Source organism: Somniosus microcephalus, chromosome 14 (genome assembly GCF_052327205.1).
Source record: "Somniosus microcephalus isolate GS21.2 chromosome 14, FLI_Smic_1.0, whole genome shotgun sequence".
Classification (NCBI taxonomy): Eukaryota; Metazoa; Chordata; class Chondrichthyes; order Squaliformes; family Somniosidae; genus Somniosus; species Somniosus microcephalus.
This window is the reverse complement of record NC_141000.1, coordinates 23,913,049-23,929,802: the sequence shown is the minus strand read 5'-3', so window position 1 is coordinate 23,929,802 and position 16,754 is coordinate 23,913,049.

Sequence of the window (16,754 nt, the reverse complement as noted above, 5' to 3'; positions counted from 1 at the left end):
TCTGGATTACTAGTCCAGTAACATAAGCGCTATACAGTGCTCCTTTTAGATTGCACACAGGCTCATGAGGTTCTTAAAAAGCACACGCACAAGACAAAGCAGCAAAGCAGTCTCCTATGGCAAAGTGCACGTTGCAGACACTACACTCCAAAGGACAACTGAGCCTTCCTGGAATTGCACATCGATAAAGTTACAGTCACTACCGACACTGAGTAACAATCCTCAATCAGAGCATTGATTGCAGAAAATTCAACTTCAGGTGATTACAAACAAAGGTAAAGGAAAATCAACTGTGCAAGAACCTAATATCTTGGCCGTAGATCAAATTCATAACCAAAAAACAGTCAGGCAATCCTGTGTGTTTTATCCTTGGAAGCCTTGTTACTGCAGACTTAACACTTGGTTAGAGATGCAAAGCCATCTTGAAAAAAAGAGAAATAATGCACTTAATGCTGGGTTCTTCCGGCCTGGAGCATGGAGCATGAAATTTACATTCACTCTCTGATCTGCAAAGTTCCCTCACTAAACAACAAGTAACCTCTGATTGCCCTGTTGATTTTACTTAATGACAATTAGACTTCACAGCCTTAAAAGGCACAGATCATCCTCAGTAGCAGAATAATACATTGCACATTACGTGGTGTAACACCACTACCCTTATAAACAACATATCAGCCAATGCGTCAGGAGCAGCACCACAGGTTACCCGCCAGTTTAATAAAAAAAAGTCTAAATATCAATTGAAGATTGGAACTATCGCAAATCAAAATGTCAGTGTGAGTTTTGGATTGAGGATTGGTTAATGGACAGAAAACAGAGAGTAGGAATAAACAGGTCATTTTTGGGTTGGCAGGCTGTACCTAGTGGGGTACCGCAAGGATCAGTGCTTGGGCCTCAGCTATTCACAATCTACATCAGTGATTTGGATGAGGGGACCAAATGTAATATATCCAAGTTTGCTGATGATACAAAGCTGGGTGGGAATGTAAGTTGTGAGGAGGATGCAAAGAGGTTTCAAGGGAATATAGACAGGCTAAGTGAGTGGGCAGGAACATGGCAAATGGAATATAATGTGGGGAAATGTGAAGTTATCCACTTTGGTAGGAAAAATAGAAAAGCAGAGTATTTTTTAAATGGTGAGAGATTGAGAAATGTTGGTGTTCAGAGGGACCTGGGTGTCCTTGTACATGAATCACTGAAAGTTAACATGCAGGTACAGCAAGCAATTAATAAAACAAATGGTTAGTTGGCCTTTATTACAAGAGGATTTGAGTATATGAGTAAAGATGTCTTACTGCAATTATATAGGGCCCTGGTGAGACCACACCTGGAGTATTGTGTACAGTTTTGGTCACCTTACCTAAGGAAGGATATACTTGCCATAGAGGGAGTGCAACAAAGGTTCACCAGACTGATTCCTGGGATGGAGGGATTGTCCTATGAGGAGAGATTGAGTAGACTAGGCCTATATTCTCTAGAGTTTAGAAGAATGAAAGGTGATCTCATTGAAACATACAAAATTCTTACAGGGCTTGACAGGGTAGATGCAGGGAGGATGTTTCCCCTGGCTGGGGAGTCTAGAACCAGGGGTCACAGTCTCAGAATAAGGGGTCGGCCATTTAGGACTGAGATGAGGGGAAATTTCTTCACTCAGAGGGTGGTGAATCTTTGGAATTCTCTACCCCAGAGGGTGGTGGAGGCTCAGTCGTTGAGTATATTCAAGACAGAGATCGATAGATTTTTGGATGTTAAGGGAATCAAGGGATATGGGGAAATTGCAGGAATGTGGAGTGAGGTAGACGAACAGCCATGATCTTATTGAATGGTGGAGCAGGCTCGAGGGGCCGAATGGCCGACTCCTGCTCCTATTTCTTATGTTCTTCTGTTTTCACCCCTCATCGCTGGAGCAGGAAAGCTGGTGCTAACCCAATGAACTCCATCTGGTCTTTCTTACTCTCCTGACAGCCCCTTTGTATACCATGTGTAAATCTTTACAGAGTTTCCACAGTTCTCTGGTACAGTTAGTAACTGTGTGAATAATGGCATTGGTAATTAAAGCATTTCTGTCATTCCCTCCTAAGGTCAGTTAATGGAAATCATATCCCAAGAGTGTAGTTGTGCAGAAACACTGCCATCAGATCACTATCACTGTGCACATATGTGAATCCACCAAAGGCTGCTACACTAAATATAGGAAAAAGAGTGGGATGTTGGCTTTTTGGAGTCGATGAACATGCTCTTTCCTTTATTAAAATTGCTCACAACTTCCAGTTTCCACAAATAAAAGTTGGCCAACAGCACGGCATCCTTGGACATTCTAATTCTCCTAAAGCAGAAGCTTGAATATTTTACGGTCCATTGGATGAATTTTGCATCACTGTTCCTTACCGAAAGAGCAATCCCCACAGAGGTGATTTATAAAGCAAATAATTTACATAGAATCTTACACGGAGAAAGCCTAGAGGGGAGCCGAGGGGTTTTTGAGATCCCTGCTCACTGATATTCAGCTAATGTGTGAGCTGAATACTGATTTACTTTTGCTTCACATTTCTTATTGGTAGTATTTATTTTTAAAATATTTACACTACTCGATTTCTCCTCAAGGTGAGCGCTATCAGTGCTGGAGAAAGGAACAACTTGGGCACCTGCTGTCAGTATCACTCAAACCCAGGCTTTAACCATGATTCTATTTAAACATAAGAGTATAGGTGATAAATGAAATTATATAACAAACTTATATTTTCTTCTGTCTCTACATTTACCTTGTCTGACTTAGCTTTTCTGTACTGAGCATTTACAGACCGATTCTCTGACTCCATATTGGGCAATACAGCTATTTTAATTCATTTTAACTTTCAATCAGAGAGTGCTGGTTCTGTCAACTATAATAAGTAGCATAGTGCCAAGATTAATACTGTGCCAAGTAGTATAGTGCCAAGATTAATACTGTGCCAAGTAGTATAGTGCCAAGATTAATACTGTGCCAACTTCTATAGCTCTAAGACCTATTACTGTGCCATGTAGTATGGTGCCAAGATGAATACTGTGCCAAGTAGTATAGCGCCAAGGTTAATACTGTGCCATGTAGTATAGCGCCAAGATTAATACTGTGCCATGTAGTATAGCGCCAAGATTAATACTGTGCCATGTAGTATAGCGCCAAGATTAATACTGTGCCATGTAGTATAGCGCCAAGATTAATACTGTGCCATGTAGTATAGCGCCAAGATTAATACTGTGCCATGTAGTATAGCGCCAAGATTAATACTGTGCCATGTAGTATAGCGCCAAGATTATTACTGTGCCATGTAGTATAGCGCCAAGATTAATACTGTGCCATGTAGTATAGCGCCAAGATTATTACTGTGCCATGTAATATAGCGCCAAGGTTAATACTGTGCCATGTAGTTTAGCTCCAGGAGTATTACTGTGCCAAATATTATTGCTCCAGGGCTATTACTGTAGTATACATGTAATATAGCTCCTAGACATAATCCAAGCTGACACTCCAGTGCAGTACTGAGTGAGCGCTGCACAGTCGGAGGGGGCGTCTTTCGGATGAGATGTTAAACCAAGGCACCGTCGGCCCTTTCAGGTGGATGTAAATGATCCTATGGCACTATTTGAAGAAAAGCAGGTGAGTTCTCCCAGTGTCCTTTGGACCTATGCCAAAGCTCTCCATAACTGGGGGGTTTTCCTCACCTTACATTTGGATCTATTGTGGACTAATTGATAGAGATTGATTGCAATGATTCATCAACAACTCCATTATTGTTGTATCATGCAACTACCAGGACAGTAGAAGGTGAACTAGGTGGACCGTGGTCTTTTTTCATCCAGCAATTCCTATGTTCCTGTGACCTGACCAATAGTTATCCCTCAGCCAACATCACTAAAACAGATTCATTGTCTGTAAAGCGCTTTGGGATGTTCTGAGGTCATGAAAGGTGCTATATAAATGCAAGTTCTTGCATAAGAACATAAGAACATAAGACGTAGGAGCAGGAGTAGGTCATTTGGCCCCTCGAGCCTGCTCCGCCATTCAATAAGATCATGGCTGATCTGATCTTGGCCTCAACTCCACTTCCCTGCCCGCTCCCCATAACCCTCGACTCCCTTACCATTCAAAAATCTGTCTATCTCCACCTTAAATATATTCAGTGACTCCGCCTCCACAGCTCTCTGGGGAAGAGAATTCCAAAGATTCACGACCCTCTGAGAGAAGAAATTCCTCCTAATTTCCATTTTAAATGGGTGTCCTCTTATTCTGAAATTATGCCCCCTAGTTCTAGATTCCCCCATGAGGGGAAACATATTCTCTGCATCTACCCTGTCAAGCCCCTTCAGAATCTTATATGTTTCAATAAGATCCCCTCTCATTCTTCTAAACTGCAATGAGTATAGGCCCAACCTTTCTTCATAAGACAACCCCTTCATCTCCAGAATCAACCTCGTGAACCTTCTCTGAACTGCCTCCAATGCAAGTATATCCATTCTATCAGCCTCCACAAGGGTGCATGTGACCTTCACCAGTGAGGTTGATACTTGGCAAGTGGCCTGGGGGCCTCTAAGAGGAAACCTTTGTTTTTAAGCAAGGGATCCAGGAAGTAATTTTAGAGACTGAGCAGAGCTGTGGGGGGCAGGGGTTACGGGGCGGGGGGGGGGGGCGGGGGGGGGGGTGGCACAGTTCCCTCGGGCTGTGGTGCGGGTGGGGGGGTGGAAGGGTTGGGAAATTGTCTCGGGCTGTGGGGGGGGGGTGGAAAACAGGGAAACAGTTGTGTTGGGCTGGCTGTGGGGAGGGGGAAACAGGGAAACAGTTGTTGGGCTGTGGGGGGGGGGCATGGAGATTGGGCAGTTGTTGGGCTGTGGGAGGGGGTTGGGCAGTTGTCGGGCTGTAGGGTGGGGATGGGGGTTTGGGCTGTGGGAGGGGGTTGGGCAGTTGTCGGGCTGTAGGGTGGGGATGGGGGTTTGGGCTGTGGAAGGGGGTTGGGCAGTTGTCGGGCTGTGGAGGCGAGGGTGATTGGACAGTTTTCCTGCCTCAGGTAGGCAGCGCCCCGGGTTCCTGGCATGTGGGGCAGGCATCAATGCTCCCGCTAAGCTGTGTGGCCATGCAACAGCCTGGAGGTCCCATGCAGGCCACTCACTGCCTTTTCAATGGAAATAACCAGGCATGCGCGAAAATTTGAATGGGCCGCACAGCCAGTTAAAGGGCCCGCGCACTAAAACAAATTTACAGGGAACATTGACAGGCGGGTGACAAAGGAGCACCCCAAGTGGCACTTGTGCCCACTGTCTCCATATAAATGTGGCGCTCTGCCCTCCACACTGGCCACGGACACTCTGGTTGGGGTCTGTGTTGGAGAGCCCCGGCAGACATCATCCTGTGCAATCTCCAGGATTACCACCCGTGGAATTTTTGAGTCCTTTTATAAATTAGTCAATTTCTAAAATCTCTGCAGTTTTTACAAACTCTGGGTAAAGTTTTCTAACTTTCTCAGTTCTTTGCTCTCCTTGTAAACTCAGCTGTAGTTTCACCACTTGGTAGGTTTGCACACCCAGGGGGTTAACATGAATGGGTTTGTTAAAATAGAGAACATACAAACACGCTAATATATTCAGTACTTAATGATTTCAACTCAGTGTTACATAGAGCTGGTATGGTGCGTGGGACTGCATGGGGCTGTTGGTTACCACATTGTTCCTTGACCTCCGGGACCTGGGTTTGAGTTTGAGTTCTGTCTCTCCCTCTCTCACTCTCCCTCACTCACTCTTTCTCCCTCTCTCACTCTCCTTTTCTGTTCCTATTTCCCTCTCCCTCTCACACACTCTCTTTCCCCCTCTCTCCCTCTCACACACTCTCTCTCCTCCTCTCTCGCTCTTCCTCTCTCATATACACTGTCTCCACCTGTCTCTCTCCCCTCTCTCTCCCCTCTCTCTCCCCTCTCTCTCTCTCTCTCTCCCTCTCTCTCTTTCACTCCCTCCCCTCTCTCTCCCCTCTCTCTATTTCTTTCACTCCAGTTGCTCTGGCCTCGTTGTTGCATCTGCCGTGGTGCCTTTGAATGATGGTAAGAGTGCAGACAGCTGCCACAAGCCGGTACAGTCTGCTCAGCCCGTTAGCATTTCTTACCAGCAGCCCTGGCAGGAGGATGAGGAAGGAAGGAAGGAAGGAAGAAATGGAGGGAGGGAGGGAGGGAGGAAGGATGGAAGGATTGCATTTATATAGTGCCTGTCAGGAACACCGGACGTCCCAAAGCGCTTTACAGCTGAAGTGTAGTCAGTGTTGTAATGTAGGAAATGCAGCAGACAATTTGTGCACAGCAAGCTCCCACAAACCGCAATGTGATAATGACCAGATAATCTGTTTCTTTAGTGATGTTGATAGAGGGGTAAATATTGGCTAGGACACCCGGGACAACTCCCCTGCTCTTCTTTGAAATAGTGCCACAGGATCTTTTATATCCATCTGAGAGGGCAGACGGGGCCTCGGTTTAACGTCTCATCCAAAAGATGGCACCTCTGACAGTGCAGCACTCTCTCAGTACTGCACTGGAATGGCAGTCTAGGTTTTTGTGCTCAGATCTCTGGAGTGGTACTGGAACCCACAACCTTCTGACTCTGAGGTGAGGGTGATACCAACTGAGTATAGAGATGGTGGAGGGTTCGAGAGAGGTGGAGGAGAGGTAGAGCTGGGCATCATCAGCGTACATGTGAAAACTCACGTTGTGTCGCCTGATGATGTCACCAAGGGTTAGGCATGTAGATGAGATATAGGAGACGGCCAAGGATAGATCCTTGAGGGACACCAGAGGTGATAGTGCGGGATCAGGAAGAGAAGCCATTGCAGGTGATTCTATGGTTACGGCTGGAAAGACAAGGAATAAAACCAGGCGAGTGCAGTCCCATCCAACTGGATGACGGTGGAGAGGCGTTGGAGCAGAATTTTGCGATCAAACATGTCAAAGGTTGCAGACAGGTCCAGAAAGACAAGGGGAGATAGATTACCTTTGTCACAGTCAATTAGGATGTCATTTGTGACCTTGGTAAGAGTAGTTTCAGTACTGTGGCGGGGGCGGAAACCTGATTGGAGGGATTCAAACAAGGAGTTCTGGGAAAGATGGGCACAGATTTGGGAGGAGACAACACATTCAAAAACTCTGGAGAGGAAAAGGAGGTTGGAGATCGGGGGGTAGTTTGCAAGGACGGTGGGGTCGAGGGTTGTTTTTTTGAGGAAAGGTGTGATGCCGGCAGATTTGAAGGAAAGGGGCAGTACCTGAGGAGAGAGAACCTTGAAAGAAAGACTTGCATTTATATAGTGCCTTTTACGACCACTGGACATCCCAGGAGAGAACAACTCTGTTTGAAATTAATCAATTTATGATTGAGGATAAAATATATTTTTAATGAAAGCATATATTTTTTGATTGAGAGAATATAGGTACTTCAGCAAGTATCAATTATTAAGGAATAATGTTACTACTGTAAACACCACTAAACAAGTCTTACACATTCACAAATATTTTTTTCAATATTTTTGTCAAGTTTTTACTCAATATTAATTTGACATAATTAAGATTTACACAATAGCGAATTAACTCAAGAGAATTATTGTAAATCAAGTTCCACATGAGAGGAACATTGCACTTTAGGCAATGCTTTGTCGGTAAGGAAAATGTCTGAAAACCCTCCTCTGTGCTTTGGAGAGAGGTGCGTATTCTGTCACGGTGGTGTGTGCAAGTTACCGAACGATGTGTTTCTGCATGATTTATGCCGTACGCAAAAAAAGGAAAAAAGCATTTGGCAAACGTCTTTTTCATGAAGGTGCTGCCCCTTTAAACCGAACTCAAGTTTGAAAAGCCTTACAGTGTACGTAAAGGATGACCAAAAGTAAATGAACGTGCTGCTTGTGGTGGCACAAGGAGATTAAGCACTTAATTTCACAGCCCCTTTTATAGGGACTGATGCCTTTCTCAAGATTATTGACCAAGTTTGAACATTCCCTGTGTTACACATTCAAGAGAATAGCAGCACAGTGCCTCATAAAACATATCAGTCAACATCGAGCCTGTGACAACACAAGCTCATTTACAGTAACTGAGACAGTTAGAAAGAAAGAACTTGCATTTCTATAGCGCCTTTCAGGACCTCAGGACATCCCAAGGTACTTTACAGTCAATCAAGTACTTTTTGAAGTGTTGTAATATAGGAAATGCAGCAGCTACTTTGCACACAGCAAGCGCCCACAAACAACATTGTGATGATGACCAGATATTGGCCCATAATTTGCGGTCAGCTGACCTTGAAGAAAGCAGCCCACGGAGATCCCGCGAGCTCTGTGGCGAAAACTTTAGCTTCCTCGACGTGAAATCGATTGTAGCGCTGTCCAAAGGGTATCCCTAGCATAGTGCAGCAGTGATGTCATCAAGCTGTCTAAGCAGTCAATCACATTGAAGAATTCTCACAGACAGCAAACTAGGAAATGAAAAGCACTGATTATCTGCACTTTTAAAAAATGTTAGAGAATGAAATAAAGATTGGGACTTACACATTGGGTTAAGGTAGAAGCTGAAATATGATGAACAAACTTTAAAAATCTAGTAATTTTTATCATAATGGGGAAATTTGACATTCCACAAATATAAAATTAGTTTTTCAGGACCAGAACAGTTGATTAGCAGTCAATACACTGTGAAAACCCGAGTTACACCTATTACAACAAGGGTTAACTTTTAATGGGCCATTTAACCGTGATATTAGTGCGGAAAAGCTTAAGTTTTTGTCAGTTCCACTGATTTCACTGATTGTTGGCTATGGGTGGTGGGTGCACAGCGCAGCCTGTGTTGGAGCAGTGAACGACTGACCACAACTTCAGGATTTCCACATTTAGATGTGCATGCACTAAATCCTGAAGTTATGGTCAGTTTCAGAGGGATAATGATGGTAAATGTAGTGTATGTACCTTTAAGGGGAGAACTACTTTTTACAGCTCCTGTATACTGTAGTACCGGCAGTGACCACACCTGTATATAACCCTGAGTAGGGATCTGTACAATTAGTTTTAGAGTAACCCTCATCCAGTAAACACCTGTTGATTGTTCTCTGCAGTCTCTGTCTAGTTATTGAAGGACACACAACATCAAGATACACGGATCTAACATTGGCGACGAGTCGATTCGAACCTACCTGCAACTCTGCATCACCTCCCAGGGATTCGCTCCTGGAGAACAGTGCAAGAAGAAGGCCGAGTCCAGAAGTACGGGCGTCGACCATCCAGCGGAGACTTGAGCATCGCAGAGGAGGCTGTTGAGAGCTGGGCTTGGTTCTCCAGTCACGGAGACTCCAGCGAAACGGGCTGGCAACAGGTACGGCGCAGACCCTTCCCGCACAGCGGTGGCTAGAGCCAACCGACGGCACAGGAAAAGGCCGAGCAGCATCGACGGGAGCAGAGAGAGGGTAGAGCACACAGGGCGCAGCCGGTGTTCAGGACCAAGCGGCGTCGACGGGAAAAGAGAGAGGGTAGAGCGCACAGGGCGCAGCCGCTGTTCAGGAGCGAGCGGCATCGACGCGAGAAGAGAGAGGGTAGAGCGCACAGGGCGCAGCCACTGTTCAGGACCGAGTGGCATCAATGAGAGAGAGGTGGTGTTCAGGGGGCGAGCAGCGTCAGCGGGGAAGAAAGGAAAGCGCGGGAGACGCCATTTTGAGCCGCAGCGGAGAAGAAGGGACAGCGCGGGAGACGCCATTTTGAGCCAGTCTAACCACACCCAGGGATGCCGAAGAGTGGCAGTGTCACAGCGTTCGACAATGAAATCGAAGATTGGACGACATATGTCGAACGCATAGAAGTGTACTGCAAGGCGAATGAAGTGCCAGATGACAGGAAAGCGCTGGTATTGTTAAATTCAATGGGTGCAAAAATGTATGGCTTACTGCGAAACCTAGTAACCCCAGAGAAGCCAGTGGAAAAGGATTTTGAAAACATAGTGTCAATCCTACAGGACCACTTAGACTCCACACTGCTGCTGATAGCGGAAAGATTTAAGTTTCACAAAAGGAACCAGCATAAAGATGAAAGTAATGCTGAGTTTTTAACGGAACTGCGCAAGCTATCGAAACACTGCCAGTTTGGAACGGGACTAGCAGATACTTTAAGGGACAAGTTTGTGTGTGGGCTTCAAAGTGAAGGAACCCAGAAACGGCTTCTATCAGAAAAGGATCTTACGCTGGACAAGGCTTTCAGCATGGCAGTATTACACGAAGCAGCAGCACAGGACACGGCAGAGATACAACGGAGACCGCAAGAATATGGCACAAATGAAATGTCATACGGAACAGTGAAGTGCTATCGCTGTGGCAGAACAACACACGACCATAAGGATTGCTGGTTCAAGGACCAAGTGTGCAGACAGTGTGGAAAAGTAGGACACATAGCAAGAGTCTGCAGGTCGGAAAAGAAAACCAGCAGCAAGAAATCTCCACAGGAGAAGTACAAGAAGGTACATAAGGTGACGGAGAGTAGTGCAGACGAACAGAAAAGTGATACAGACTCTGGAAGCAAAGAGCTGGGTGGTCTGAAACTACATAATGTGATCAAAACGGAGGATCACCAAACTATCTGGGTCACGCTCAAGATAGCCGGAGTCCAACTGAAAATGGAATTGGACACAGGATCAGCCCTAACAGTCATAAACCGAAGGGACTACAAGCGGCTATTCTCACATATACCCTTGAGAGATACAGAGATTGTCTTGAAGATGTACACGGGGCAAAAAGTCTACCCCAAAGGAAAAATAAGGGTGAACGTTATATATAACGGCAAGGAAACACCAAAACTGGACCTATATGTATTGCCAGATGGAGGACCACCACTACTAGGACATGAATGGATCTGGAAGATACAGCTAGATTGGCATTCCATACAAGCACTGACTGTAGATGCCAAAAAGGATGACGACGTCACACCTGGACGACTGTCAAAAATGCTAACTGACGCACAAGAAGTGTTCCAGGAGGGACTCGGAACACTAAAAGGCACAACAGCGATGATCAAAATAGAGGAAAATGCAAGCCCAAAGTTTTTTAAGGCCAGACCGGTACCTTATGTGATCCGCCCAACCGTCGAAGCAGAGCTGGAAGGTTTGGAACGTTCAGCAGTACTGTCCAAAAGTGGACTGGAGCGAGTGGGCTACACCCATCGTTCCTGTAATGAAGAGGTCATTGAGTAATACGCCTGGGGAACCAAAGAAGGTTTGCATCTGTGGGGACTTTAAGGTGACAGTGAACCCAGTCCTTCACACTGTATAATATCCGCTTCCACGGATTGAAGATATTTTCGCCTCGCTATCTGGAGGGAAACGTTTCACTAAGATTGATCTGGCCCAGGCGTACCTGCAAATGGAGGTAGAAGAAGCCTCGAAACAGTACCTCATGGTCAACACTCATAAAGGTCTCTACCAATACAACCGGCTGGTGTTCGGGGTAGCATCAGCTCTGGCTATTTGGCAAAGGGCAATGGATCAAATCCTGCAAGGGATTCCAGGGACCCAGTGTTATTTGGACGACATCCTGGTCACGGGCGAAAATGACAGTGATCACCTCGCCAACCTGGAGCAGGTGCTCACTAGATTGAAGGAATATGGGCTCCGAGCTAATCGCCACAAATGCGAGTTTTTCCAGAAGCAGACCTCGTATTGTGGCCACGTTATTGATGAAGAGGGGTTACATAAGTCCCCTGAAAAGATTGAGGCAGTAGTCAAGGCTCCAGCACCGGAAAATGTGTCACAACTGAGGTCGTTCCTCGGGCTGGTGAACTACTACCATAAGTTCTTGCCAAATTTGTCTACAGTACTACACCCACTGAACACCCTACTGCAAATGGGGGTACCATGGAAGTGGAATGACGAATGTAAACGAGCTTTCCAGAAGTGCAAAGAATTGTTCACATCAAAAGAGGTGTTGGCTCATTTCAACCCAGCACTACCAATTCGGTTGGCGTGTGATGCATCACCCTATGGCATTGGAGCGGTGCTGTCGCACAAATTCCCGGACGGCTCGGAGAGGCCAGTAGCCTTTGCGTCTCGGTCACTAACCTCAGCCGAGCGTAACTACGCCCAGATTGACAGGGAGGCCCTCAGCCTAGTGTGGGGAGTGAAAAAGTTCAACCACTATCTGCACGGGCAGAAGTTCACCTTGCTGACTGACCACCAACCACTTGTCTCCATCTTTAATCCAAAGAAGGGCGTTCCGGTGATGACTGCGCAACGGCTACAAAGATGGTCCCTTTTTCTAGGGGCGAACCAATATGAAATCGAGTATAAGGGCACGAAACAGCATGGAAACGCTGATGGGCTATCACGCCTGCCACTGCCTACTGTGGAGGAAGCACCAGCAGTGGACCCTGTCGAAATATTTTATTCGACTATAATTGAACGCTTGCCAGTAACTAACGCTGGTATAGAGAAGGAGACCCGAAATGACCCGACACTGTCTCGGGTATATGACTTGACGGTGAAGGGATGGCCAACACATGGCGACTCACTGTTGCCAGCATTCTCATCCAGAAGAGAACAGCTGTCAGTATGCCAGGGGACCTTGATGTGTGGATCCTGAGTGGGAATTCCACCCAAGTTAAGGGAAAGAGTGCTCAATGAGCTTCACGAAGGCCATCTGGGAGGGGTGAAAATGAAAAGCCTTGCTAGGGCTTATGTGTGGTGGCTGGGGATCTATCAGCAAATCGAGGACCTGACAAAGAGCTGCTCAGGATGCCAGAAGGTCCAGAATGCACCACCACATGCCCCTCTACACCCATGGGAGTGGCCCTCCTCTCCATGGCAACGGGTGCATATTGATTTTGCTGGTCCATTCATGGACTCAATGTTCTTAATAGCCGTGGATGCGCACTCGAAATGGCCTGAGGTGATCAAAATGTCCTCCACCACCACGGAGAAAACTATTGCAGTCCTACGGACCATATTTGCCAGGAACGGCTTGCCAGAGCAGATTTGCTCTGATAACGGACCACAGTTTGTGTCCGAAGAGTTTCAAAGATTTATGAAAAGGAACGGGGTAAGGAATTACACATCCGCCCCGTATCATCCAGCCACAAATGGATTGGCTGAGAGGTTCGTACAAACCTTTAAAAAAGCAGTAAGGACCATGTGCGATGATGACATTCCACTACAGCATAAGGTGGACAATTTCCTGTTAGCCTACAGACATGCGGTCACCAACCAGACCCCGGCCATGATGTTCTTTAACCGAAGATTGAGATCTCGTCTGGATTTGCTCAGACCAAATATACGAAGAGATGTTGAGAATAAGCAATTCCAGCACATCAATGAGAAGCCGACAAGGAGCTTCAATGTAGGGCAACCAGTCTTGGCCCGCGACTACCGAACAGAGAAATGGCAACCAGGAACGATATGCACACGGCAGGGGCCACTAATGTACACAGTGGATGTTGGGGAGAACATTGTGAGACGCCATGTTGACCAGATCCTAGAGTCACAGGAACGAGTCAACCCCATGTCTCGCGTACCTGGTGATGAACCCGACATACAGGTAGCATCTACACCAAAAACAGTAGCATCGGAAGCTGATGAACCAACCGACGACAGGGGGCCAGAATCGCCTCCGCACCAAGAGCAAGACACTCAGGAAAGGCGCTATCCAGAAAGGATCAGGAAGCCTCCCCAAAGACTGAATTTATAAATAGACTATTTTCAGTTAATGTTGCATGTTAAAAGTGTTAATTGTAATTAGTTGATATTTAATTGTTAAATGAATGTTATGGTACTGTTAATCTAAAAGGGGAGGAATTGTAGTGTATGTACCTTTTAAGGGGAGAACTACTTTTTACAGCTCCTGTATACTGTAGTACCGGCAGTGACCACACCTGTATATAACCCTGAGTAGGGATCTGTACAGTTAGTTTTAGAGTAACCCTCATCCAGTAAACACCTGTTGATTGTTCTCTGCAGTCTCTGTCTAGTTATTGAAGGACACACAACATCAAGATACACGGATCTAACAGTAAACACTGACAGTTCGACATCATTATCACCGCAAAATCTGGGCCAATATGTTTGTAGTGAAAATTTCCTGTTGAAGCTGTTCGCATTTGAATGGGTTTTCAGCTGAACCCAAAATGGATATACTTCCTCATCCTTGGGATGTGGGCATTTCTGGAATGGCTCCCCATCCCTAGTTGACTTGACTGAATGAGGTAGTTCAGAGTCAACCACATTGGTGTTGGACTGGAGTCACGTATACATAGTACATAGTATTTACAGCACAGAAACAGGCCATTTGGCCCAATAGGTCCATGCCAGTGTTTATGCTCCACACGAGCCTCCTCCCACCTTTCTTTATCTAACCCCATCAACATATCCTTCCATTCCTTTCTTCCTCATGTGTTTATCTAGCTTCCCCTTAAAGCGAGTCGCCTCAAATACTCCTTGTGGTAGTGAGTTCCACATTCTAACCACTCTCTAGGTAAAGAAGTTTCTCCTGAATTCACTGTTTGGATTTTTCAGGGCTATCATTTATGGTCCCTAGTTCTAGTCTCCCCCGCAAGTGGGAATATCTTCTCTACATCTACCCTATAAAACCCTTTCATTATCATAAAGATCTCTATCAGGTCACCCCTCAATCTTCTCTTTTCTAGAGCAAAGATCCCCAGCCTTTTCAATCTTTCCTGATAGGTATAACATCTCTGTTCTGGTATCATCCTTGTAAATCTTTTTTGCACCTTTTCCAGTGCCTCTATATCCTTTTCATAACATGGAGAGCAGAACAGTTCACAGTACTCCAACTGTGGTCCCATAAGGACATAAGAATTAGGAGCAGGAGTCGGCCATAAGGCCCTTTGAGGATGCTCCGCCATTTAATAAGATCATGGCTGATCTTCTACCTCATCTCCACTTTCCTGCCCGATCCCCATATCCCTTGATTCTCCTAGAGTCCAAAAATCTATCGATCTCAGCCTTGAATATACTCAATGACTGAGCATCCACAGCCCTCTGGGGCAGAGAATTCCAAAGATTCACAACCCTCTGAGTGAAGAAATTCCTCCTCATCTCAGTCTTAAATGGCCTACCCCTTATCCTGAGACAGTACTCCAGATGTGATCTCACCAAAGCCCTGTATAACTGTAGTAAGACTTCCTTACTCTTATACTCCAACTCCGTTGCAATAAAGGCCAACATGCCATTTGCCTTCCTAATTGTTTGCTGTACGTGCATGCTAACTTTCTGTGTTTCTTGCACGAGGACACCCAAATCTCTCTGAACACAATTAATAGTTACTCACCATTTAAAAAATATTCTGTTTTTCTATTCTTCCTACCAAAGTGAATAACCTCACATTTCCCCACATTATACTCCATCTGCCACCTTATTGTCCACTCACTTAACCTTTCTATATCCCTTTGCAGGTTCTTTGTGTCCTCCTCACAGATTACTTTCCCACATAGCTTTGTATCATCAGCACTCGGTCCATTCATCTAAGTCATTAATATAGATTGTAAATAGCTGAGGCCCCAACACTGATCCTTGCAGCACCTCACTAATTACTGGCTGCCAACCGGAAAATGACCCGTTTATCCCTACTCTCTGTTTTCTGTCCGTTAACCAATCCTCTATCCATGCTAATATATTACCCCCAACCTCATGAGCCCTTATCTTGTGTAGCAACCTTTTATGTGGCACCTTATCGAATACCTTTTGGAAATCCAAATATACTACATCCACTGGTTCCCCTTTATCTACCCTGCTAGTTACATCCTCAAAAGACTGATAAATTTGTTTAGCACGATTTCCATTTCATAAACCATGTTGACTCTGCCTAATCATATTATGATTTTCAAAGTGCCCTGTTACCACTTCCTTAATAATGGATTCCAGCACTTTCCCGACAACTGATGTCAGGCTAATTGGCCTGTAGTTCCTGGTTTTCTCTCTCCCTCCTTTCTTGAATAGCAGGGTTACATTTGCTATCTTCTAATCCACTGGGACCGTTCTAGAATCTAGGGAATTTTGAAAGATCACAACCAATGTATCTACTATCTCTGCAGCCACCTCTTTTAGAACCCTAAGGGTATAGGCCATCGGGTCCAGGGGATTTGTCGGCTTTCAGTCCTGTTAGTTTCTCAAATACTTTTTCTCTACTGATATTAATTACTTTAAGTTCCTCACCCTTATTAGCTCCTTGGTTTCCCACAGACAGATACAAAATATTTGTTTAAAGTCTCTGCCATTTTCTTATTCCTCATTATAATATCACCTGTCTCAGCCTCTTGCCCTTGTTACTCTCTTCCTTTTTACATACTTGTACAAGCTCTTATAATCTGTTTTATATTTCTTGCTAGTTTACTCTCATATTCTAATTTCTCCCTTTTTATCAATTTTTTAATCATCTTTTGCTGGTTTCTGAAGCTATCCCAATCCTCAGGCTTACTACTATTCTTCATAACATTATAAGCCTCTTCTTTTAATCTAATACTATCCTTAACTTCTTTAGTTAGCCATGGATGGATAACTTTTCCTGTGGAGTTTTTATTTCTCAATGGAATGTATGTTCGTTGAGAATTTTGGAATATTTCTTTAAATGTTTGCCACTGCTTATCTATCATAATACCTTTTAATTCAATTTCCCAATCTACCTTAACTAATTCGCCCCTCATACGAAGGTTCTATACAAGTTTAACATAACTTTTCTGCTTTTCAATTCTATCCCTCTGGAAATTAACTTCAGTGCTTTGT